The sequence below is a fragment of the Girardinichthys multiradiatus genome, chromosome 20 (assembly GCF_021462225.1).
Source record: "Girardinichthys multiradiatus isolate DD_20200921_A chromosome 20, DD_fGirMul_XY1, whole genome shotgun sequence".
In the NCBI taxonomy this organism is placed as follows: Eukaryota; Metazoa; Chordata; class Actinopteri; order Cyprinodontiformes; family Goodeidae; genus Girardinichthys; species Girardinichthys multiradiatus.
The window spans coordinates 47,862,510-47,888,812 of NC_061812.1; the positions used below are offsets into that span (position 1 = coordinate 47,862,510).

General features: G+C 40.6%; 1 protein-coding gene across 3 annotated transcripts in view; it reads left to right on the top strand.

The window, feature by feature from the left end:
• Positions 1-1,621: 1,621 nt before the first annotated feature.
• The window catches only part of plxnb1b (plexin b1b), a 134,443-nt gene continuing 109,761 nt past the window's right edge, over positions 1,622-26,303 (top strand). For 2 of the 3 annotated variants that reach the window (XM_047347335.1, XM_047347334.1), the window contains exon 1: positions 1,622-1,973. The gene's annotated coding sequence lies outside the window, so the exon portion shown is untranslated. The remainder of the gene's footprint in view (positions 1,974-26,303) is intronic. The other variant, XM_047347336.1, reaches the window with a different exon arrangement.

A 26,303-nucleotide genomic window follows, 5' to 3' on the forward strand; every position in this document is an offset into this window, starting at 1 on the left:
ATTATTGATAACTTTGTATTGCAATGTTAATATTTTGAATAGCACAAGGATCCCACACTCTGCTGCTCATCATTATCATGGAGAACATTTCTGTTACCCCACATTCATTGAAGATTAGAACAATAAAAACTTGCAGGGACTAATTTCTTCCAGGCCCCATCTTTAAACTATAAACTTTTTTTTTTTAGCTTAGACGAAGAGCCCAACAGTTTAGTGGTGAACATGATCATCCTGGTAGTTGTAACTATTATCAATGCAAATTAACCAGATGTGGAGCTTCTTTCTTTTTTTAGTCCATGTTACTCAGATTTGCTCTAAAAAGGTGTTTGTTTTTTTTGGTTGCAAAAAGCAGGCTGTCTCTAACTGCTTGTGATATGGGATAACACATGATGAAAAAGGTTCCCCTCTGCCACCATACCTCCCCCATGCTCCCATCCTCTGGAAGACAGCCTTCTGACCCTCCATCCCCCATCACATCCAATCACCGGCCAGCTCTTCTATTTGAGTGTGAATGTTTGACGATGAATGGCTCAGTGTTTTTCACATGGATGTGAATGCTGTGCATTACCCCATGACAGACTCACCCATTCACACTACATTTTTACTTCCAAACTAATGTCTGTGCCACCCTGCCTTGAATGCTTTTTTATCCTGTTTCCTAGAATTGCCATTTCTAGACTGCTGTCTGTATTCAGAGTTAAAGCGAAAAAAAAAAAAAGACATGCATTACCCTGGTGTAGTATTTATTAGAGGTTTAAACTATTTCCAGAATGGCCTTTTGTGGTAGCCTACTTGTAGACATGTTCTAATTCGTATTTACCCAGAACTTGTTTTTTCTTTGTCTTGCTGGTGTGCTGTCTCCATTTCCTACATCTGGCCATACAATATGACCAAGGCGTCTTTATTTTCTACTTTCACCAACCCCGATTCCTAATTTTTGTTCAGTTCCCGTGGTGCCTCAGTGGTGATGAAACTGTGAGACCAAACCACGACCAATGAATCAAAAGCATGTTTCCAGATGGCCAGTAGGGGGAACTATACATCAGTCAGTTCTCCACTAGCTGTTTAAGGTTGATGAAAAGCTGATTTAATATTTCATGGAAATATTAAACTTGTAGTTCCACGGTGAACGCAGATAGATTAGGCTGACATGCTTTTCCTAAAGCTGGTGTTTACAACCCCTCGTGCGGAACCCTATAATGCAAACACTATGCGGAAGCTAAAACAAAATCATAACTGATAATCTCAATAGTAAACCACAGCACCGGACATATATCTTACAAGTATGCAATATGAAATGACATGATAATGTTTTATGTACCTAACCAAAAGCATTCCATATTAGATTTGATTAGTAAATATTTGACGACCCTTATTACTTCATTAATTTGGGTCAAATTGTTGCAGGTTGTTTTTGTCTTTGTGTTCTGTTTCTGGAAATTATCTGTCTATGTGTTAGGTTTTGTACTTAAAAATACAACGTGTAACCTTTAATGTATGCATTCCATTTTTCCCGAGTTGAATTTATATTCAGCTTTAGAGAATTCCATGGTTACTTGAAAGCACCATAGTCCTTTCCTCTTTGCCCACCCCCTTTTGACGCCGGTGGAAATCTGGGCGCTCACAGCAACTCAAAGATTTTCAGGCACCATTCACCGGCTGTATTTGGGGGTAGAACCCTGCTGAGCAGAACCAAACTGAGGGACGACCCTTAATTTGGCGATATTTACTCTAAACATTGCACGGAGTAGAAACCCCGTACTTACCTCATCAAGCGCTTCAGTGTGTGAACTAGAGAGATTTGCGCAGGTCCGGACTGAGGATATTTACTTGTTACTTCGGTGAATAACGTTGCTGATCTCTCTGCAAACAGCTGCAGAGAGACTGGATAGTTTGGAGGAGGTGGTGGAACTTGGCCTCAGCTGGGAATAAAGGAGCACTTTTACTGAGAAGAGAGTTGAACTTAGTGTCAGGTGAGTGGCTGTGTGTTGAACGAACCCCGCTCTCATTTCAACTGCTGTGTGTATTTTAGGCTTTACTACTTTCTGTGTTTCCCACATTTGCTTCATTCAGTCTTGCATATTGTATTATGATCATGTACTGTTTTTAATATTTACATATGTGATATTATAAGTCTTGCTTCAGTAGGTATTTTACAACAGAATATCTGTTTAAGATCTATTGTCAAGTGAAGTTTTGGTTGTAGGTTTGGCCACTCCGCCAGCAAATTGTAAAGTCACAGCAAATCGCTGCGGCCTCCGCGCTGCTCATTGACTGCAGTCTTAATTCTATGCAACAGGTGTCGCTACAGAGAAAACGGTGCTGCTACACCTCAATAGAAGCGGCATAATTGTTGCATGCACTGCTTCTCTACACAAAAACACCTTCGCATTTGGTTTGTGATGTTTTTTTTTTTTTTCTTAAATAAGAAACGGCCATCATCGTCAGCCAAAATTTTGCTTTTTGGGTTCGAACATGTTCAGTGTCCAGCAGATTATAAGGGTCTGTGTGTCACTATCAGCAGGTTTGTGGCTAAAGCAGAGGGGTTGCAGTGTGTGTGTGTGTGTGTGTGTGTGTGGGGGGGGGGGGGGTCCTGTCTTGTCCTGTCTAATTTTAGATGTGGAGTCACCGGCATTTGGATTGGTGGGCGGTGACTTTGGAGCTGGTGGGTCGTTCTCCATGGATTGACATTGCAGTGGCAGTGATGTGTGTTCGCAGGGGCCTCTGCCCCGGGTGCATGCTGTCTGCCGGGGACTGCTTGGCATGTAAGATGATCCCATCATGGTGTGGGGTCGAGGGGTCCAGTGTGGGTACCGGGCTTGGTAGTGTCTGCTCTGTTGCGCTTGCGTGTGGTGGCTGGGGTGAGGTTGCGCAGGGCCGCTGCCTTGCCATCACAGTGCGGTGCATGGTAGGGGCGGGATACACCAGGAGGTGCTTGAAGTGGGGACTGTGTGCTTGGTTAATGCTGTGTGGATGTGTCTTCATCGGCATTTCGGAGGTGGAGCTGTCTTAGGGATGTGTACCTCTGTGGGGAGGGGATTCATGGCATTTGTGTTTGATATCTGTGTCCTGTTTGGGGGTGGCCCTTTGGGGAAATTCATGTTGGGGTTCATGGGGTGTTGAAGGTTCATAGGGTAAGGATTGGAATTCATTGGGGGGTTGGGACTGGGATGTTTCTGGTTGTTTGGCTCATTTGGCCCCGTCTCTGGATGAGGTCAGGGGTTGTTGGGATTGTCGGGGCAGGGGGGTCGAGGTTGTTCGGGTTCTGGCAGTGCTCTGCCATAGCCTGGACTGTTGGCTCGGGCGGTCTTCCTGTGTCCACCCTGGAATGAAAGAGGTCCACCTCATGTGTCCAGGGGCTGGTTTCCCCTCTGGGGTATCAGTAACTGGACCTGGGACTATAAAGTGTGCATGGCAAGTGTGAGTATACACCGTCCATTCTTGTGTGTCTTTACATTGGGTGTGAGTGTTTGTATGTGTACACATGAGGGCGGTGCCCAACTTCTCTTTGTATCATTCTTTTTCCCTTTACATTTTTGTCTCCGTGTCCATTGTGCTTCAAACAATTCCAAAGCAATTTCTAAATACATTTATTTTATATATATAAGAGAGAGAGATACAGTGCTCAAAAGGGAACACTTAAACAACACAATATAACTCCAAGTAAATCAAATTTCTGTGAAATCAAACTGTCCACTTAGGAAGCAACACTGATTGACAATCAATTTCACAGCTGTTGTGCGAATGGAATAGACAACAGGGGGAAATCTTTGGCGATTAGCAAGACACACTCAATAAAGGAGTGGTTCTGCAGGTGGGGACCACACACCACTTCTCAGTACCTATGCTTTCTGGCTGACGTTTTGGTCACTTTTTAATTTTGGTGGTGCTTTCACACTCGTGGTAGCATGAGATGGACTCTACAACCCACACAAGTGGCTCAGGTAGTGCAGCTCATCCAGGATGGCACATCAATGCGAGCTGTGGCAAGGTTTGCTGTGTCTGTCAGCGTAGTGTCCAGAGCCTGGAGGCGCTACCAGGAGACAGGCCAGTACACCAGGAGATGTGGAGGAGGCCTTAGGAGTGCAACAACCCAGCAGCAGGACCGCTACCTCCGCCTTTGTGCAAGGAGGAACAGGAGGAGCACTGCCAGAACCCTGCAAAATGACCTCCAGCAGGCCACAAATGTACATGTGTCTGCACAAACGGTTAGAAACCGACTCCATGAGGATGGTACTGTTCAGAGCTTTACCTTCAGGCCGCCACTACAGAGCACTGTTCGCTAAAACCAGCCGCCACAGAGACAGTTTCTTCCCCCAGGCTGTTTCTCTGTTGAACATTCAATAGAGTACAAACAACAGCATACAGATGTTGCAAATGCACCTTTTTATTATATATGTGTATATTGTACATTGTAAATATGTATATTCTGTACTGCAAAAACAAAACCAAAGAGCAAAGTGTACCGAGTCAAATTCCTTGTTTGTATGTACGAACTTGGCAATAAAGCTGATTCTGATTCTGATTCTAATAAAGATTTCACTTTCTGTTTAAGAGACTTTGAAAGATTTGAATTAGGTCCTATCTTATTCCTAATAGTTGTTGCCTATATATTTATTCAGCTGCCGTTGAATATTGCAGTCTCCTCTGATGGCCAGAAAAGCTTGCACCTCGTCGTTGCTCCAAGGAGTGACTTTTCTGGATAACTGTGCGGACTCCATCATATGTTTCTCTCATTCGCTTGAATGCACGTTTGAACATGCTGGTTGTTTTTTTACGCTGGTTGACTCTTACAGCTGGCTGCACCCACGGCCAATCAGTGAACAGCCGTTTGTTCACGTCACGTACAATGCCAACTCGGCCTCGCTTAGCCCTGCTAAGGAGAAGGCCCTGTCCCAATACCTACACTACACCCTACGCCACTCTATGAAGTGTGTACTTTGTACAAGTGCACGTAGGGATTGAAGTGCGCAGGTTACAAGCGTGCAAAATTGGAGAATTGGGACAGTAGGGGTTACGTCATCGACTTGCATCTCTGCACTGTAACTGCAACATCAAAAAGGGCGGGAACTGGCGCTTTTTTTTTTTACAGTCTTGCTGCCAAAAAAACTCTTTAAAACTGCAACAAGCAATTGTTTTGAGGAGAAGAAAGTGCAGGAAACAAAGGAGGCTTATACACCAGACTCTCGGCGTGCCAGTGTTTGTTTGAAAGGTAACTTCAGTGTTATGGCCTACTGACTGCCCAGACTCACTCTGAACCCAGTGGTATCTTACAATGTTGAGCCTGGAAAACCAGTAAAAAAATATTTGTTGGCTTGCTGTCTAAAGTTCACGCAGTTCTTACTATTCCGAATTGATGATTGATTGCGTTGATGGTTGATTTTGCTAAGAACGTCATCTGCTGCAGTGAATTGTGGGTAATATACTTTGGCAAAGTCCGCTTAGATGCGGGCTTCGCCAAAGTGTGGATTGACGGCACAAAGGGGGCGGGGCTAACGACCACTCTGGAGAATTGGACTCGAACCCATCAACGAGAACGTGCAATTCAGGGACACAAGGGTGGAAGTGCGAGTATTGGGACAGGGCCGAAGGTACCAAAAAAGTAGTTACCGGTACTGAAATAACAGTAATGGACATGCTCGCAAAGTCGAGTCGGGCCAAATCGAGACAGTGGAAAAGGGGCATAAGTGGCATCATGCATTTGCCCACATAACGTGCAAAAGCTGCGGTAATAACTTTGTGGTGCTTCAAAGTTTTTTCGTAAGGAGTGACACTCGCAAAACTGTCATTAATAGTTGCCTGTGGATTTGCATTTTTACAACTTGCCTTTGCCTTGGTAGTTTTGGGAGTATTAGACTTGAATACTTCATATAGTGTCTTGTGATTGTGCTCCATGTGACTGTGTAGATTAGTCGTGTTTCCTCTCGATATTTTTCGACATGACTTCCACAGTACCAGGGTTTACGCTCCGTCTTCTCTTCTAAAGCCCAAGTAGTCCCATATTTCAGACATGCTATTTTTTTAGGCACACATTGTTCCTTGTTTTCATCCCCATTGGTTCCTCTTCTCCCGTGTCCACCGTTGCTTTCCCTCTACATTGCAGCCAAGGTGCTTTGTAAGCCTTTGGGTCTGCCCTAGCTAATAAGAATATGTATGGAGGTGGAATGCTGGGAGCATTTAAGAGCTCATCTGATTGGTCAACCATAAATAAACACCAAAAAGTGCAACAAAATTATGAATTTAACACATGTGTTTGTGATAGACATGTATTGCACGTACCATTATCGTGATGACAATATCTTTGCGATATATCGCCCTGCCCTAGTGTGTACCAGCAGTTTTCTCCTGTAGTTACATTATTTACTTGCCCAAATCAGCTAATATATTTTTTTAACATATCTGAATCAGCTAGTCCTGTTAAAACATGGAATAATAAAACTGGAGAGCACAGGATGGCACAGTTCAGGCACATTGATTTCTGATGGTTATTCATTACTAGATGCATAAAAATCATAATTAAGCTGAGAACCTAGAAGTAAGACAAGGCTTCACATGCAATAGCCCCCGCAAAGTTCTGCTGATAGACTTTACTTTTGGTTGGGCATAATAGCATCAATAGCAGAAATTGCAGTGGCAGCACTGTCAAAATTCTAGTTTGTTATAGGGTTTGTTGCTCACAGCTATCAGCTGTTTGCAGCTAAGGAAGGATTGTTTTAGTTAGGACGTAGTTTACCTGGAGATGCAGTTAATGATTTTTTTTTTAATCAAGGTGAATACCGATTTGTTTAAACAATGGTTTAAAATTCTGTGTGCAGTAGACACTTTTTGGGAAATAAGGCTAAGTGGTGTATATTCACATTATGGTCTCACTGCAATTCATGAACATTAAATATTATATATTATGCACAAAGATGAACGGCCTTGCATAAGTGTAACTTAGCCATCCCACCATCCTTTCTAAACTACACCTCGTGCATTCTGCTTCACAATTCAGTGAACCAGTAGTCTTTTTGCAATTGAATATTTGACTATATTAAATAAATTTGTGTTTTCCAAATAGGATTATTTGTGGGTCAACAAGTAGCTGTGGTTTTTATAAGATGTCATCATGTAAGGCTAGTGCTTACTAGTTCTCTACACTAAATAATGGCCAGCTCATTATGTCACAGTGAAGATGCAAAGTGTCTCATGGTTCCGGATGGTGGCTGTCAACTGCTCCTGCTTGCTTGCAGCTGCAGTGACACTACAGAGCCTTTTCATCAGTATGCTGCTCTCTGCAAACAAACCACTCTATGCAAACTATGCTCAACTGGTGTCCTCAACACATGCAAGGACGTGTGTTATTTGATCGTGTAAGAGAACATGTATGGTGGTTGCATCTTTGGGTCTGCTCTTAGTTAAGCCAGTGACCATGAATGCAGAAGTCTTCATTATGGAAAAATTACAGCTTCTCAGATGTTGATGTGCACCCTGCGATTTTAAATGAGAGCTCATTCTGTCTTTCTGTTGACAAACATTTTTGTGTTTCTGTGTTTTTTATGGGTTGGAAATAATAGGGCCGGGCACCTTTAGATATGAATTTTTCTACACAGTCTCAATTGTGGAGTTTAGTAGTTGAAACATACATCATTATGGATCAATATAATTGCAACAGAGTATTTTAAATGTTTTATACTTATAAAAAGTTAATATTAAAGAATTGTTAAATGAATTAATCAGAAGTTAACAGCTCCTCAATGTAATGCAAATATCAAAATATTACCAGTTGATTTGCCAGTCGACTCCCAGCCCAGGCAGCCTTTGATGGAAGTCTCTTCCCCTGTCTCCACCCCTTTCCTGTCAGCTTACTGTCTGAAAAATATGAAAAAATAAAGGCCACTAGTGCCGCAAAAAACATAAAAAAAAAGAAAAAGTTATCTTATAAAAAGTTGTCTTTGTGTGGCTGCATGGTGTTAGCACAAAGTTTCTTTCAGCATTGAGTTTGCATGTTCTTCCTTTGAATGCGTGGGGTACTCTGCCTTCCTTCCACTGCCAACATACATGCATGTTAGGTTGACTTCTGCTTTAAATTGCGCTTTAGTGTCTCTGTGTTGCCCTGTGATGGGTTTCGGATCTGTTCAGGGAGTACATTTCCTCTCACCCATTGACATTTAGACATAGGCACCAGCCTCCCTGAGAATGCATAAATTCAGTGGATACAGAGAATGGATGGAAAGTATTTGCCGGTTCACAGGATAATCTGTATTGGCCTTTAACCTCATCAGTAAATTAGACTAAAGGACCAGTCTATACTACTACCAACATGAATTGAAAGCTGTTCTGGAATGACCATATTTGGAGTTATTTTTCCTGTGTTATCAGAACAGTTCTAAATGTTAGTGGGATTAGATTACAGATGTATAAACATTAGTTAACTCCTTAAAACTCCAAATTAAATGGTGCTATTTTCAGGGATTAAAACAACATAACTGTTTCCTGTTCCTGTTTTTCTGTGCCATAAAATGTAACATAGATTTTCAGCACACTTTAAACATAATCCCTTCCACTGGCCTTTTGCTGAGACTGGAAACTCAACCTATTAGATTGCCATTAATCTCTAGGACATCTGCCTGGGGTCCTAACTAAAACAGGCCATATGCCAGTTAATGGAAACCCTACTCCAGTTGCTAGTAGGCACATTTGGATTCCAATAACTCTCCCAGCTTATTGCATAAAGCTGTTAAACGGTTATTAAGTCCAAGCTCCATGCAAGGCTGAATAAAACTTTGTGTGATCATTGTCAGATCCTATAATGACCTCATTTTTTGAGAGGGTTCAAGGATTTTCCCTGAAAATAGGGATACCGATAATACTCTCAGTAAAAATAACAGGGACACAGATGCATGGGCTGCTGCTGTTAAATGTGGAGGAGATTTAAGTGTTGAAGCTCTTTGAAAGATCAAGTCTTCTGTGAGAGTGTGAATAATTAACTACTTTATGCTCCTATGCCTCGATGGTCATGGTGTGTCAGTGTTCACAGTGCGGCCTCATTAAAGCAAAAGGTGTGTTTGTGTAAGGTCGGCGCTGAAGTAGATTTAGAAGGGTTCACCTGAGAGAACTCTGCCCCTCAGCAAGAACTGAACAATGCACAACTCCAAAATAACTTTTATATGAATTAGTATCACTGATTTAGACGGTTATTGTGACCACACTTTATAGAAGTTGACTGAGAATGAAAAACGATTTAGAGATAAAATAGGTTGGTCTATTTTACTTGTGTCACTACGCTCAGATGAATACTACAATGGGCTACAAGCATCTTACCTGGACTAAGGAGAAAAAGAGCAGGATTGTTGCTCCGTGGTCCAAAGTCTTTTTTACAGATGAAAGAAAATTCTTCATTTCATCAAGGTCCCAGAGTCTGGAGGAAGAGTGGAGAGGCACAGAATCCGCATTGCTTGAAGACCAGTGTGAAGTTTTCACAGTCAATGATGATTTGGGGTGCCATGTTACCTGCTGGTGCTGGTCCACTGGGTTATCTGAAATCCACAGTTAACGCAGCCGTTCTCTGCATTGTCAAATTGGTCTCTGACATTCTGCAACAAAAAATCTCATCTCACTTAGTCATACCAATTAGCATGATTCATGTTGTACAGGGGTTGGACAATGAAACTGAAACACCTGTCATTTTAGTGTGGGAGGTTTCATGGCTAAATTGGACCAGCCTGGTAGCCAGTCTTCATTGATTGCACATTGCACCAGTAAGAGCAGAGTGTGAAGATTCAATTAGCAGGGTAAGAACACAGTTTTGCTCAAAATATTGAAATGCACACAACATTATGGGTGACATACCAGAGTTCAAAAGAGGTTGGTGCACGTCTTGCTGGCGCATCTGTGACCAAGACAGCAAGTCTTTGTAATGTATCAAGAGCCACGGTATCCAGGGTAATGTCAGCATACCACCAAGAAAGATGAACCACATCCAACAGGATTAACTGTGGACGCAAGAGGAAGCTGTCTGAAAGGGATGTTCGGGTGCTAACCCAGATTGTATCCAAAAAACATAAAACCACGGCTGCACAAATCACGGCAGAATTAAATGTGCACCTCAACTCTCCTGTTTCCACCAGAACTGTCCGTCGGGAGCTCCACAGGGTCAAAATACACGGCCGGGCTGCTATAGCCAAACCTTTGGTCACTCATGCCATTGCCAAATGTCGGTTTCAATGGTGCAAGGAGCGCAAATCTTGGGCTGTGGACAATGTGACACATGTATTGTTCTCTGATGAGTCCACCTTTACTGTTTTCCCCACATCCGGGAGAGTTACAGTGTGGAGAAGCCCCAAAGAAGCGTACCACCCAGACTGTTGCATGCCCAGAGTGAAGCATGGGGGTGGATCAGTGATGGTTCGGGCTGCCATATCATGGCATTCCCTTGGCCCAATACTTGTGCTAGATGGGCATGTCACTGCCAAGGACTACCGAACCTTTCTTGAGGACCATGTGCATCCAATGGTTCAAACATTGTATCCTGAAGGTGGTGCTGTGTATCAGGATGACAATGCACCAATAGACACAGCTAGAATGGTGAAAGATTGGTTTGATGAACATGAAAGTGAAGTTGAACATCTCCCATGGCCTGCACAGTCACCAGATCTAAATATTATTGAGCCACTTTGGGGTGTTTTGGAGGAGCGAGTTAGGAAACGTTTTCCTCCACCAGTATCACGTAGTGACCTGGCCACTATCCTGCAAGAAGAATGGCTTAAAATCACTCTGACCACTGTGCAGGACTTGTATATGTCATTCCCAAGACGAATTGATGCTGTATTGGCCGCAAAAAGAGGCCCTACACCATACTAATAAATTATTGTGGTCTAAAACCAGATGTTTCAGTTTCATTGTCCAACCCCTGTATGTGTTTTCCAACACAACACAGGTATAAGCAACTGCAGTAGCTTCATGGCTCAGAAGAACACTAGTTGAGGATTGATTTTTCTTATCATCAGCTGCTCAGAGGATTTTAAAAGACTGGATAACTGACTTTCTTCCTCTGTGATTTTCTATATGTGATTAGGTGTTTTAATAACTCCCTCATGCCATCAACTGAGCTAGAACAAAAATGTGGCTATGGGAGATAATGACAACTTGAAGACCCCTGTCTGGGACACAATAGTGAAGCCCTAGAGATCCTTTTCAGGGAAAATGTTCTTGTGTTATCTTCCTTCACAACACTGGTTGATTGTATCAGTTAGTATACTGTATTCCTTGTTGGTCTGATGGGGGATGTATTTGACTCAGAGGAGATGAAAGGGATGCTGGGGATTTTTATCAACAAACTCTTTACTATACTAGAACAATCCAACTAAAACTACCAAGCAGGATGAAAGAATAAACAAGACCAACTACATACAATATGAACAAGTGAGTCAAACTTGGTTAAAAACCATGACCAATAAAGTGATGCAACATTATTATTCAATGTTATTTATGTCTGAGAACCAAGGATTATCTTGAGGAATCTGGAAATGAAGTTAAGTAAGTCTTGGAACTAACTTGGGTAATAATTGGTATACCTTCAAACAACCATTCACAATGCAAGATCAGACAAAACATTATTTTAACAAATTAATATTTTAAAGAAGGATTTGCTAAATAAAACCAACCCTCTGGGTGACTAATTCTCAACAGTGTTTAATTAGCTGTCTTTATTAAGTAGAAGAATATTTAAACAAATATTAAGGAAATATTGAAATAATATTTAAGGAAATATTATTTTGAGTAAAACCAACCTTTATGGATAAATGTGTCTTAATGCTGTTTAATTAGCTATCACACTGCGAAAAGAAGCTTATAGCTTGTTTTCATCCCTTTAAAATCAAACATGTACCTTTTTAAAATATCACCAATAAAAGGATCAAAATGCATTGCCGTCGACGGCGCGTTATGGCCGATCTGTGATTAATTAAAACTCTTTAAGTTTGCCTTAACTTTAAATACACAACACAGAACACATCATTAACTGATCAGTTAGTCTGCTGGCACTTACCTGGTGTTTTCTCAACACAAACAAAAACAAATGACATTAAACTAACATTATTTAAATCTAAACTAATCTTCTCTGCCTAAACACTACCTCTTACGTGAACCGAGGAAACTGAGGAAAGGGATTTTCGGGCGACGAGTTGAGGGAAGTCTGGTCATCCACGTGTAGGCATTAAAAGGAGCTTGTTAGGAGGGTTTACATGATGCCCTTGTAGAAGGTGTTCTGGATGGGTGCTGGCGCTCTCACTTTTGAGTTCACAGGGACACTCTCAGTGTGGTGCTCAATGAGGCCCTCTCCTGGGGTCAATGTTTCTCGCACAGTGAGGTTGAGACTGTTTTCCTTGCTCTGTCTGGATAATAAGCTCATCTACTTTCTACGGTAAGTATCATTTTGAGTGATCATTGCCACTATGGTTGTGGCATCTGCAAAGCATGAAAGGGGTGTATTTATTTTAGCAGCAGCTATATGTTGGTGTCTTTAAAGTATGTCGGTACCACTGTCTGTTTCAAGGATGTGTTGATGTTTATGAAGACATCCATAAACTCATCTGCATAAACATGTAGTTCACTGACCAGGAATATTATCTGGACCATCTGACATATGCATGTTGATCTTGGAAAGTGTGGACTTCATGCTGGTTGAAGAAAGCCGTAGAATATGATTGATCCTCTTCTATACAGGTGTGTTTTTTTTTGTTTGTTTTTTTTTCAGCTTTAAAATGGGAAAAGAGTTATTCAGTACATTGATCAGAACAGTTGGGCAACAGTGGTAGGGGTTCGTCCTGTGGGTTGCTGGTTTGAACCCCCATCTCAGTCGTTGTGTCCTTGGGCAAGACACAAAACACCCTCCTTGCCTGCTGACGGTGGTCACAGGGCCCTGTGGCGCTGATTGTATGGCAGCCTCAATTCTGTCAGTATGCCCCAGGGCAGCTGTGGCTACAGTGTAGCCTACCAGTGTCAGTGTGTGAATGTGTGGATGAATGGTTGATTGACAATGGTTGAACGACTTATTTATAGTGTAAAGTGCTTTGGGGTCTCTGGGAACTTGATAAAGCTCCATACAAATGCAGGCCATTTACCAAAGGTGTTTCTATCACAGTCCAGATGTGTAGGTTTGTTGTTAGTAATGTTCTACACAGCATTCAACAGACTGTGTGTTTCTGTCTCTGGAATTGCTGGTATCCTTTTTGTGCAGAGCTTGCATATAGGTTGTTTTGACTACTTTTACTTAGGGTTGGGTGACATGACTAATGTCATGTCTGAATTGTTTTAAAGAGAAATCACAATTTATTACAATTCCCTACATAAAATCATCCCAAAATCAGCTTTTACAGGTAAAAAAAACTAACTGGACCATTACTTGGTACAATTAGCAGTTCTAACCATAGTCTGATCTGTTTTGCACATTTTGCAAATCAGCCTGCAGCCTAAACATTCCGAATGTAGTGTTTTGATAATCAGAGAGAAAAAAGTAAGCTGTTTTAATTAGCTTTGTTATTTGAAGCTCAGAACTCTTATTGTGAAGGTTTACCATATTTACTCTATAAATACAGGCGTTATTATTTTGACTCCCCTGCAGAATGTAATCAGAGCCAAGGTACAACCCTAGCAGTTCGTTAAACTGATGAGCTGTTAACCAGTTAAACGTCTAAATCAGACCATTTAGCTGAATGTTTATTAACATCATTAGCTGCTAGGATGCTAGCAGCAGCTGGAGAGATGGCTGCATCTTTAGTTTCCCTCTATAGAAAACTTCTAAAAACCGTCCTTAATTTTGTTCAATTCAGTTTTATTTATCTAGCGCCAATTCACAACACGTCTCAGGGCACTTTACAAAGTCAATTAATTTGAGTCATACAGATTTCAAGTCAAGTTCATACATTCCAATTGATTCTAACTATCAAACAGTGCAATCAGATTCAGTTTATGATTTAAATTAGTTAAAAAGTTGTTCTACTGGGGAAACCCAGCAGATTGCGTCGAGTCAGTGACTTGCAGTAGTCACTTCTCCTGAATGAGCAGGTAGAGACAGTGGACAGTTGCTTGCATTGACTTTGCAGCCATCCCTCATACTGAGCATGCATGTAGCGACAGTGGAGAGGATAACTTGGAAAGGACGAATCCAGTAGTACTTTCTATGGGAAAGAAAAGTGAAACATTAGTGATTGTAACTCCTTTTGTAGCTTCATCTAGGAGAGAAAGACAGCCAAGCAGATGAACTCTGAGCCAGTTTTCAACTCTAGAGTATGAAAGAGAGCACATACAGGTAGTCACAGTAGAAGCTCACCCAGTAGCTATGTCTAGGAGAGACAGGGTTAAACACTGAAAGATCTGTAGAAAGTGAGCATTAAGTTGTTGGCAGCAGCAACCTGGCTGATGTCCCCCTCCAGGAAGGTGCCAAGGCAGGTCAGTTGTAGCTTCTAGAAAGAGAAAAAACAGAGAAAACATAAAGTTACAAGTTGAAATGACAACAAATTACGCAAAATTGGAGAGTGGTATGAGAATGTATCAGAGAGTGTGAAAGTGGTCATTATGTCCTCCAGCAGCCTTAGTCTATAGCAGCATAACTACAGAAATAGGCTTAGGTTATACTGAGCTAACTATAACCCTTATCAAAAAGGAAAGTTTTAAGCCTAGCCTTAAAAGTAGACAGGGTGTCTGCCTCACAGACTAAAACTGGGAGCTGGTTCCACAGGAGAGGAGCCTGATAACTAAAGGATCTGCCTCTCATTCTACTTCTAGAGACTCTAGGAACCACCAGTAAACCTGCAGTCTGAGAACGAAGTGCTCTGTTAGGAATATATGGAACAATCAGAACTCTGACGTATGATGGAGCTAAATAATTAAGGGCTTTATATGTGAGGAGGAGAATTTTAAATTTTATTCTGAATTTAACAGGGAGCCAATGAAGGGAAGCTAAAATAGGAGAAATATGATCTCTCTTTTTAATTTTCATCAGAACTCTTGCTGCAGCATTTTGGATCAGCTGAAGGCTTTTAACTGCATTTTGTGGACATCCTGATAGTAAAGAATTACAATAGTCCAGCCTTGAAGTAACAAATGCATGAACTAGTTTTTCAGCATCACTCCTGGATAGGATATTTCTAATTTTGGCAATATTCCAGAGGTGAAAGAAGGAAATCCAAGAAACTTGTTTAATATGGGATGTAAATGACATGTCCTGGTCAAAAATAACATCAAGATTTTTATTATATTACCAGAGGTCAATTTAATGCCATCCACATTAATTGATTGACTAAGCAGTTTCTGTTTCAAAGACTCCGGTCCAAAAGTACATAATCAGTTGTAAAGTCTAAAGGTCAGCTAGATTTAACATTTGATGCTCGTTGGTGGTTTTAATATCCCCACCTCACTTTCTCTACCTTCTGCTCACAACTGAATGGATGATTTAAAAAAACTGTCACTAAATATGGTTTTAATGGTAGTTGATTTTTCAACTAACAATGTTCTACTGCCATGGTGATCATTAAATACACTGCTCAAAAAAATAAAGGGAATACTTTAACAACACAATATAACTCCAAGTACATCAAACTTCTGTGAAATCAAACTGTTCATTCAGGGAGCAACACTGATTGACAATCAATTTCACATGCTGTTGTGCAAATGGAATAGACAACAGGGGGAAATCTTTGGCGATTGGCAACACTCAATAAAGCAGTGGTTCTGCAGGTGGGGACCACAGACCACTTCTCAGTACCTATGCTTTCTGGCTGATGTTTTGGTCACTTTTGAATGTTGGTGGTGCTTTCACTCTCGTGGTAGCATAAGACGGACTCTACAACCCACACAAGTGGCTCAGGTAATGCAGCTCATCCAGGATGGCACATCAATGCGAGCTGTGGCAAGAAGGTTTGCTGTGTCTGTCAGCGTAGTCCAGAGCCTGGAGGCGCTACCAGGAGACAGGCCAGTACACCAGGAGAAGTGGAGGAGGCCGTAGGAGGGCAACAACCCAGCAGCAGGACCGCTACCTCCACCTTTGTGCAAGGAGGAACAGGAGGAGCACCGCCAGAACCCTGCAAAATGACCTCCAGCAGGCCACAAATGTGCATGTGTCTGTACAAATGGTTATAAACCGAATCCATGAGGATGGAACGAGGGCCCGACGTCCGCAAATGGGGGGTTGTGCTCACAGCCCAACACTGTGCAGGATGCTTGGCGTTTGCCAGAGAACACCAGGATTGGCTAATTCTCCACTGGCGCCCTGTGCTCTTCACAGATGAAAGCAGGGTCACATTGAGCACATGTGACAGAGTCTGGAGACACTGTGGAGAGCGATCTGCTGCCTGCAACATCCTTCAGCATGACCGGTTTGACAGTGGGTCAGTAATGGTGTGGGGTGTCATTACTTTGGAGGGCCGCACAGCCCTCCATGTGCTCGCCAGAGGTAGCCTGACTGCCATTAGGTACCGAGATGAGATCCTCAGACCCCTTGTGAAACCATATGCCGGTGCGGTTGGCCCTGGGTTCCTCCTAATGCAGGACAATGCTAGACCTCTGGCTGGAGTGTGTCAGCAGTTCCTGCAAGATGAAGACATTGAAGCTATGGACTGGCATGCCTGTTCCCCATCTGATTGAGCACATCTGGGACATCATGTCTCCCTCCATCCACCAATGTCACGTTGCACCACAGACTGTCCAGTAGTTGGCAGATGCTTTAGTCCAGGTCTGGGAGGAGATCCCTCAGGAGACCATCTGCTGTGAGCATGCCCAGGCATTGTAGAGAGGTCATACAGACACGTGGAGGCCACACACAATACTGAGCCTCATTTTGACTTGTTTTAAGGACATTACATCAAAGTTGGATCAGCCTGTAGTGTGTTTTTCCACTTTAATTTTGTGTGTGACTCCAAATCCAGGCCTCCATTGGTTAATAAATTTGATTTCCGTTGATGATTTTTGATTAACTTCCCATGATGCCACCGTCTATATAAAGCCCCCACTTCTCCCACAAGTCAGTCTCTTCTATGCGGGTCACACAGGGGCCTGGACAAAGAGACCCAGCGCGCTAATGTCTTTTTGCTGGCAAACAGACATAACTCTTCAACTGGATCCGAGAGTGTCATACAATCATCGATCATATGCACTAAGTACAAGTACAAGTACAAATGAATCACTGTTCGTGTATCTGGAAGATTCATTCATAAACGGGATAATTAAGGTATAAGCGTGGGTTGACTTTTCTCTCTGAGATTTACAGAGACTAACTGTTTCTAGAGAGTTCCCAGCACGGTTTGGTTTTATTTGCGTTGAACTGAGCTATCTTGGTGCTAGCAGGCTATCTGCTCACCACGTGCTCAGTTTTGTGTTCTGTGTTTGTGTGTTGTTTTTTTTTTAAAGTTAAGACAAACTTTATTTAAAGGGTGATTTTAAACACAGAAGATTGATCATAACGCGCTATCCGCGCTTATGCATTTTATCCTTTTTATTAACCCTGGTATTTTAAAGGTGTGTGCTTGATTCTGGTGCTAAGCTATCAGCTTCTTTTTTGTTAGCTGTAACTGCTAACAGCTAAGAGCACGTGCTTGCCTGCTAAGGAATATTTACCCAGAAAGGTTGTTAGTTTTCAATCCAGTAAATAATATTTCCCTAAACATTATTTTGCTAGACTTGATAACTAAGTAACACAATTAAGCCCCATTTCTCCAGAAAGATTTGGCTCTTTTCCAAAATATTTCCTTGAATATTTTACCACTTACCTTTTACTTTACCTTAATAATATTTATTTGAAAATTATTTTAATAAATAAAGGCAGCTAATGAGACACTGTTGGGAATTAATCAACCAGAAGGTTGGTTTGATTCAGCAGATTATTCTTAAAAACATTATTTTATTAAAATAATATTTTATCTGATCTGGCATCGTAAGTAAAGTAAGTAAGTAAGTGTCAGGTTCAACCAACCTAACAATACTTATAACAACACAAAAAGAAAAGAGAGACAAAGTATTAGTTCCTTTTACTCGCTTTGCGAGGAGAAACGGTCAAGATATGCTCAGTTACAGATCTCGCACCGCTCTGAAGCCTATCTGACCGCTTCCTCTTTTTATTGTCTTTCGGGGGTCCCTAGTTTACAAAAACATTGTTCTCTAAAGGATGGGGGAAAACAACAACTGCATCGTAAACAGGTCATAAACAGCTTTATCTTTTAACAACAAATTTCCCACAGTCTCCTCCAACTTGTAGGGTCAGTTGTGGCTTTTGTTGAGTGTAATCAGCCTTCAACTTTATGACCTCCTCAACTGGACTGCTTCCTTCTCTGCTAGTTCAGCTCCTATTTATGATCTTTGCCTGCAGACAAAACTCACACATCCTTTACTCACACACATCTTGAATGATTATAAGATAAAATAGTCAAGTTTAAGAATAGGAGAAAATATAAGATAAATCTATATTCAATTATTCCAACAGTAAGTAAAAGTTTATTTATATAGCGCCTTTCACAGACATTAAATGTCACAAGGTGCTTTACAGAAGTGCACAATTATACATTAAGATAAAACAATAAAGGCACAAAAAATGTAATAAAAACCACCACTATGAGGGTAGTGGTAAATATAATAGTCACAAGCCTATAGTAGCATAACTACATCCAACGCACTGGAACTGTTAAAAAGATTTGCAAAAGAGATAGGTTTTAAGTTTGCTCTTAAAAACTTCCACAGAATCAAGAGAACGTAACGAGAGCGGGAGATCTTTTCAAAGCTTTGGCGCAACGGCCTGGAAGGAACAATCTCCTCTAGTCTTAAAACGGGTGTAAGGGACCTTAAGAAGATTCTGATCCAATGACCTTAGCCTTCGAGAAGGGATATACGGACACAACAGGGCTCTAATGTATCGGGGAGCCTGACCATGGAGAGCTCTAAAAGTCAGAACCAGGATTTTGAAATTAAAGCGAAAAACCACTGGAAGCCAATGGACAGATTTTAAAATTGGGGTAATATGAGCCCTTCTGTTGGTGCGAGTCAGCACCCTAGCCGCCGCATTTTGGACTTGCTGCAGACGAGACAGCTCCTTTTTGTTAAGACAAGAAAAAAGGCTATTACAATAGTCTAAACGAGAAGACACAAAAGCATGAATGATCAGCTCAAGATTATCTTCAGAAACAAATCTTCTTAGTTTCGAAATATTCCTGAGCTGGAAAAAACAGTTCCTAGTGGGCTGCTTTGAATGATGCTCAAGTGACAACTCTCTATCAAAAATCACGCCCAGATTTCTTAGGCTTGGTTTAGCAGACGAGCTCAAGTCACCCAAATACTGGTTGATTCCAGGAACGACATCGTCTGGAGCAATCACCAGCACCTCAGTCTTATCGGAGTTTAACTGCAGAGAGTTATCACCAAGCTACTGTTTAATTTTCACAAGGCAGTTCTTTAAAGAATCCAGTTTATGAATCTCAGTGGGCTTAAAGGAGCAATATAGCTGGATATCATCTGCATAAAAATGATAGGAGACATCAGCAAACTCTTGAAAAATATTACCCAGGGGAAGAACATATAACAAAAATAAAATAGGTCCCAACACAGAACCATGGGGCACTCCACACACCAAATCTGCAGAGTCAGAAATAAACTGATTAGCCGAGACACTTAAGCTCCTACCGGACAAATAAGACGAGAACCATGCTAGTACAGATCCTGTTAGACCAACCAGATCACGCAATCTTCTCAACAGGATTTCATGAACTACAGTGTCAAATGCTGAAGAGAGGTCCAGCAAGACCAAAACAGTGCATTTCCCGGCATCCGCAGCCATCATAATGTCACTTGAAACTTTGATCAGGGCAGTTTCCGTAGAATGGTGCTTATGGGAACCAGATTGAAAATGGTCAAAAATCTCAAAATTTTCTAAGAACACAATAAACTGTTCAGAGACCACCTTCTCCAAAAGTTTGGACAAAAACGGAAGTTTTGAAATAGGCCGGAAATTACCTAACACAGTAGGGTCCAAATTGGGTTTTTTAAGAAGAGGTTCCACAAAGGAATGCTTAAAAAAGCTGGGAAATATGCCAGAAGATAATGACAAATTTATTAACTTGGTAACCCAGGGGCCAATAACATCAAATACTTTTAAGAATAGTCCAAAAGGAAGAGCATCTGAAGGACAAGAAGAAGGCTTCATCTTGGCTACCAGGGCTAAGATATCAGCCTGAGATACGGGCTTAAAAGAGGACCAGTTATGACAAGCAGGCTCAACAGCAGCAGTGCTAAGCATGGACTGAGTTCATAATCAGAATCAGCTTTATTGCCAAGTTCGTACATACAAACAAGGAATTTGCCTCCGGTACACTTTGCTCTTTTGTTCTGTTTTTGCATTACAGAATATACAAATTTACAATTTACAATGTACAATATACAATGTACAATGCAATATTCTGCATTACAGAATATACAAATTTACAATTTACAATGTACAATATACACATATCTAATAAAAAAGGTGCATTTGCAACATCTGTATGCTGTTGTTCTGTACTCTATTGAATGTTCATCAGAGAAACAGCCTGCGGGAAGAAACTGTCTCTGTGGCGGCTGGTTTTAGTAAACAGTGCTCTGTAGCGGCGGCCTGAAGGTAAAGCTCTGAACAGTTTATGTGCAGGGTGTGTGGGGTCTGCAGAGATTTTGGCAGCTCTTTTCTTGACCCTAGACCTGTATAAGCCCTGGATGGAGGGAAGGTCAGTTCTGATTATTCTCTCTGTAGTCCTGATTATTCGTCGCAGTCTGGACCTGTCCTGTTTTGTGGATGAGCCAAACCACACTGAGATGGATGAAGACAGGACAGACTGAATGATGGCAGTGTAGAAGATGACCAACAGCTCCTGTGGAAGGTTGAACTTCTTGAGTTGCCTCAGGAAGTACAGTCTCTGCTGGGCCTTCTTTCGAACAGTGTCTATGTGTGAGTTGGAGGTGAAAATGTAATATCCTGGCTTTTGGAGACAAAAAACCTTAAAAGTCCATTACTGTCTGCTTTGCAAAAAATGGGGGTAACAGGAACAGTGGGACACACAATAGAGCTGACGGTATCAAACAAAACCTGTGGTCTCCTCTTATTCAAAATTATCAGCTGGCAAAAATAATCAGATCTAGAGTTTTTAATGATTTCATTTAAATAAGACATAAGTTCCTTAAGGTGCAATCTGTGGACCTCAAGTTTATGGGACTTCCACAAATGCTCAGTTCTACGGCATAAACGCTTTAGCTCCCGAATGGTGTCATTGATCCAAGGGCGTATGGTCTTCCTAGTCACCAAATTAGATCTAACAGGACCAACTTGATCAAAAATGGCCTCACAATGACTGTTAAAGGTAAGAAGGAAACTGTCCACATCATGACATTCCACAAAAGATTTTGGATCAAATATAGAAGAAAACCTAGTAGCTGAATTGTCAGAGATAATACGCCTCTGCAACCTAATTAAAGTAGGCTTAGGATCTGGAGAAAAGAATACATCAAACAAAACACAACAATGATCACTTATAAGGTGCCATCTAGCCCACCATTTTAAGAAGCAACGTCCGTGAATGGTTGTCTAAAGTTATGCTGATTATCGCCTAAGTTGATTCCAAGACTAACTTAACTTCATTTCCAGATTCTTGAAGATAATCCTTGGTTCTCAAACATAAACATTGCATGGTAATGTTACATCACTTTTTCGGTAATGGTTTCAACCATTTTTGATCAAATTGTTTATATTGTACATAGCCCATTAGTCTTCCCTATTCCTTAATTCTGCTTAGTAGTTTAGTTGGATTGTTTTAGCATAGTAAAGAGTTTGTTAATTGAAATATGTTTGTTTTGAGTTGACTTATTTTTGTTAATAAATTCTTGTATTTTAAGAAATTGTGTGAATTCATTCCATGTGTATGCAGAGTTTTGCTGTTCAATAATGTCAGAGCTTGGCTCATCCCTTTCAATTTTGTCCTTATACCACTGCCTTATTGGGCTGGTATTCACAGGACAACCTTTAACAGACCGAAATATTATTTGATAAAAGATAAGTATCAATATTAAATAATATTTTCCGATTCATAGTCACAACACAACTTTGTACAGAACAAAGTATTCAATGAGAATATTTCATTCATTCAGATCTAGGATGTGTTATTTGAGTGTTCCCTTTATTTTTTTGAGCAATGTATATATCGCCACAGCTACTTTCACACATATAGTGTACATGTCCGTTTTAGCACCACTGGGTTGCGCCCTGAGGGTAAGAGAAGCCTTTGAGGGTTGTGCAAATGTCCAAAATGCTGTTTACTTCTGTTGAAAGATCCTTGGGATGTGCATGATTAATAGTCTCCAGCTCACTGAAAGCTTGATTTACTGGACCAAGCACCTCATTTTATCTCTTATGTTGCTGCTGGATATAGGTGTATACTGCTTTGACAGAAGTGTTTACTAACTTACCTCCACTTGTGAAGAACGATGCTTACAAACATTTCATTCTGTCACCAAGTATCCTGCATTTAGACACACAGTGTGGTCCTGTGGTTCTTACATTCCTTAGACTCTGTCTGAATACACAGCTTGGTATAGCAACGTTTGTAATTCAGTATGTTACTGTACATCACACATTTAGCCTTATGAAATAACTAATCCACTACAGGGAATACAAAGTAGTCTTCTTCATCAATTTGGTTTTTAGTCCCTTACAGAACGTACTTTAAATCACACACGGTCACACAATTTCACGGGATCAACTTCCATTATATGAATGACAAACATCCATACAGGAATTGTTTTTAGGGATATATGATGTTTAAGGCGTTTTTTGGATTCACCAGTTTTATTATAGACACCTTCAAGTACATAAATAATTAGATCTGTCTTTTTCATCTAAATTCTGTTTTATATTTGACCAAATTGTTTTTAGTTTTTTTTGTTCGCTTTTCATTTTCAGATTTTACATTGTACATGTTGTCATTTTATTGTCTCGGCTGCTCTCTGAACTGTGCTCAGGTCACACCCCATGATAGGAAGCTGCAACAACCAATGTGGTCTCTCCATCAATGTTCCTTGCAGTAATGGAGAGACCACAGTGGCTAATGCAGCCTCCTGTCATGTCTCCCTGTCTGTTTGTTTTTTCTCTCCCAAATTTATACTTGAAAATATCAGCTGTCTCATCTTTAAAACAACTGTTTAGATAATGCTGTAGACAATTAATATTGCACCCATACTCTTTACCACAGTTGTATCCAAAATCCTGCTTTTAAAGTCGAAGAACCTTACCCCCCTCTCGGAGTCGTCTGTTTTACCCCTTTGTAAACAGCTTATATGGCAATAACCAGGTTTTAGAGCAGGTTGTAGCAGTTTTCAGCCTGACATACAGCAGGGTTTTAGCCAATTTCTTCTTGTTAGTTGGATGGCTTGTGGTTTATCTGATAGAAATTATTATAAAATTGACAGTGTTTTGTAGTATATTTAATGGCCCATGGTTCGAGAGTTAATGCTACCATTAACTCTCGAACCATGGGCCATTAAATGTACCCTTCAGGTTTTAGGGGCAAACATTTTCCCTCACCGCCAGCTGGCTGACTGGTCTTTACCTTTTCCTTTACTAAAGACCCGACTACAATGACTCTGGCTTCGCTTTGAAAGTAACAATGTTCACTGAAGGGTTATAAAATAATTATAAAACTAATAAATTGGACAGAGTTTTGTTTGAACTCATTTTTTTATGGGCTGGAGATATAGCAGAAATGAACCGTGAAGCTGGAGCTTAATGGCTCCGTCATGTCTAACTTTTCTCTCAGACCGTTGTACAGGTAAGCTCCTGGAGTAACAGCACAGATGGTGTTTTAATAGTTGAAAATTTAATCAGCTAAAGTGCTTAAACAGAATCTCAGAGGACTTTATAAAGAGATGTATTAAATGTTTTTTACTTGGCACATTCATTTTTCAATTTATTATTTTTTCCTGTCATGGAAAAGATATGAATCTGAAGGTCAAACTATTGGAATGCGTCAAGCACAGAAAACATCTAAGGAGATTGTTGAAACCACTGAACTGTTCAATGCATTATTAAAAACTGGATAGTAGGGACCATCATCTTCATAGAAAAAAACATCTTGTGATCGTTTAAGCTTTTGCTGAAATCAAATTGCAATACAAGCACCAAGAAGCACTGTCTGCACAAACATTCCCACCAGATTATCGAGGTGATGAACCTTGTCATCGAGATGGTTAACAAGATAATTGCAAAAGCATTAAACCACCGTCAATTCCGTGCATTGCTTGACAGCAAATATTCCGATCTCCTGCAACACAACAAAGTCTGATGGCTGTCCAAGGGTGAGGTTTTACGTTGCTTCGTTGCTTGTTTAGAACACGTGAAAACATTCCTGAACTTACAGCATGTGTTGCCTTCAGTATAAGGCTTATATAAGGCTTTTAAATTTTTGTGGCTCCAGACATTCATCTAAGGGGGACAGTTTAGGTCATATAATTAAAACGTGGACATGGTTTGCTGTTTCAGTGAAATCAAAACTGGTTTTAAAATGCTTTCATTAAACGTCCTGGATGGCTTTCCCAAAGCCCCACCCTGAATACTATTTAAAATGTATAGATTATGAATAAAAGCTGGGCCTGTGGCAGGACCAAACAACTCAACCATTTTTGATCAGAATGGTTCCCAGTCAGATTATTGCCAATACCCTGTTGACAGAACACTGTATATTTTGACATATTTTTTGCAACTTTCCGAAGGGCATTTAACTTAAAGGTTCTGGAGCTGTCTAAAATTTAAACCTGTGTGTCTTAGAGACATTTCTAAATACATCAAACTTCTCCACTTAATTCTTGTTTTTAAAATCGCTGAGTTTTTGTTTTACAATGTTTCCATCCAGGAACAATGACTGTTCAAATAAAAAACCCCAGCTAATTTTATATTTATAACCATAATCAGACCATGTAAAAGACTGACCTGTACTATAGCTTGAGATTTTGGCGTATGCTTAGTCTATGTTTATGTACATTACATTTTATATTTTAAGTTTATTTTCCTTTTCTTCCACATGTCCTGTCTTGGCGTTTCAGGCATACAATATAGAGAAGCTAGTTGCCTACATGCGCCAGGACAGTTTTCTCTACAAAAAGGATATCTCGGGACAATTGCAGGAAAAACTTTTATTAAATCAAGACTGGATCCAGGATCAAAGTAGGCAAGCCACACTGATGTGTTTGTAAGCTGTTCTTGTATGGCCTATTTGGATTATCTTGGTGTCATTGCGTGGGTGTGTTTATGTGTGGGTGAGCATATGTGTAGGAATAAGTGTATTAAGCAAGTGTATGTGAATAAGTTTGTCACCTGGAGTTACAAGCAGCCCAGAACACAGCCATTAACCTGTCCGCATGGCAGGAGCGGCAGCAGGCCAATTTGGCAACATTTTTAATAAACTACAACCTGGTGCACTCTGTGCTTTCTGGATCTTTAGCTTTTTAAGGTACATCTGTAAAATATATCAAATTGCAATTGCCTTTGCAATATCAACATTTGCATAATCGTAATAGCAAGTGCCTGTTTGGGTGTAATCCTTGGTTGGATATCATATTTCAAGTGTTGTGTATTCACACTTTGCATGCCAATAATAAATTTAACCAGTTAGGTTGCCCTTTATCCACAGCAAATGTATTTGCTGGCTGAGATACTAAAGTGCACTGTACATGGTGGTAAAATTGTTAAAGATGGAAAAGAAAGAAAATATGGGCTAATTGCAATTGATGTCATCGTTGCAAAATTCAGCACCAATATTGTAGTTGCATGTTTTCCTGACATTGTGTAGCCCTACTTCAAGGTAAGATTTAACTAATTCTAGAACTTACAGAAGAACCAGATAAGTTACATTTTAAACTAACTGAGTACTTTCTTGTTAACATGACTCTAGAAGTGATTGGGCATTATAGTTAAAGAATAATTATCCTGCACTGCCTCAATCTTTGTTTCACCACTTGCCAAAGCCAACCACATTACTGTGTTTAATGGAGAAACTACATTCACTGTGGGGATATTACAAAATAATGGCAGGAATGTTTTATGTTGTCATCCATCCAACAGTTAAAAGCGTCATGAATCAGACACACATAGTGCCATTAAGTACACATAGAAATAGGCATGTGTTACATAACATTTTCAGTGTCCTGAAAATATATTTTTTTCAGTTCCATTTATTCTCATTTGTTTTGTTTCACTATGAAACTAACATACATGCAAACTAAAATCAGCTGGGTGTTGTCTTGATTTTTAATAGTTTTTTACCTGTGTA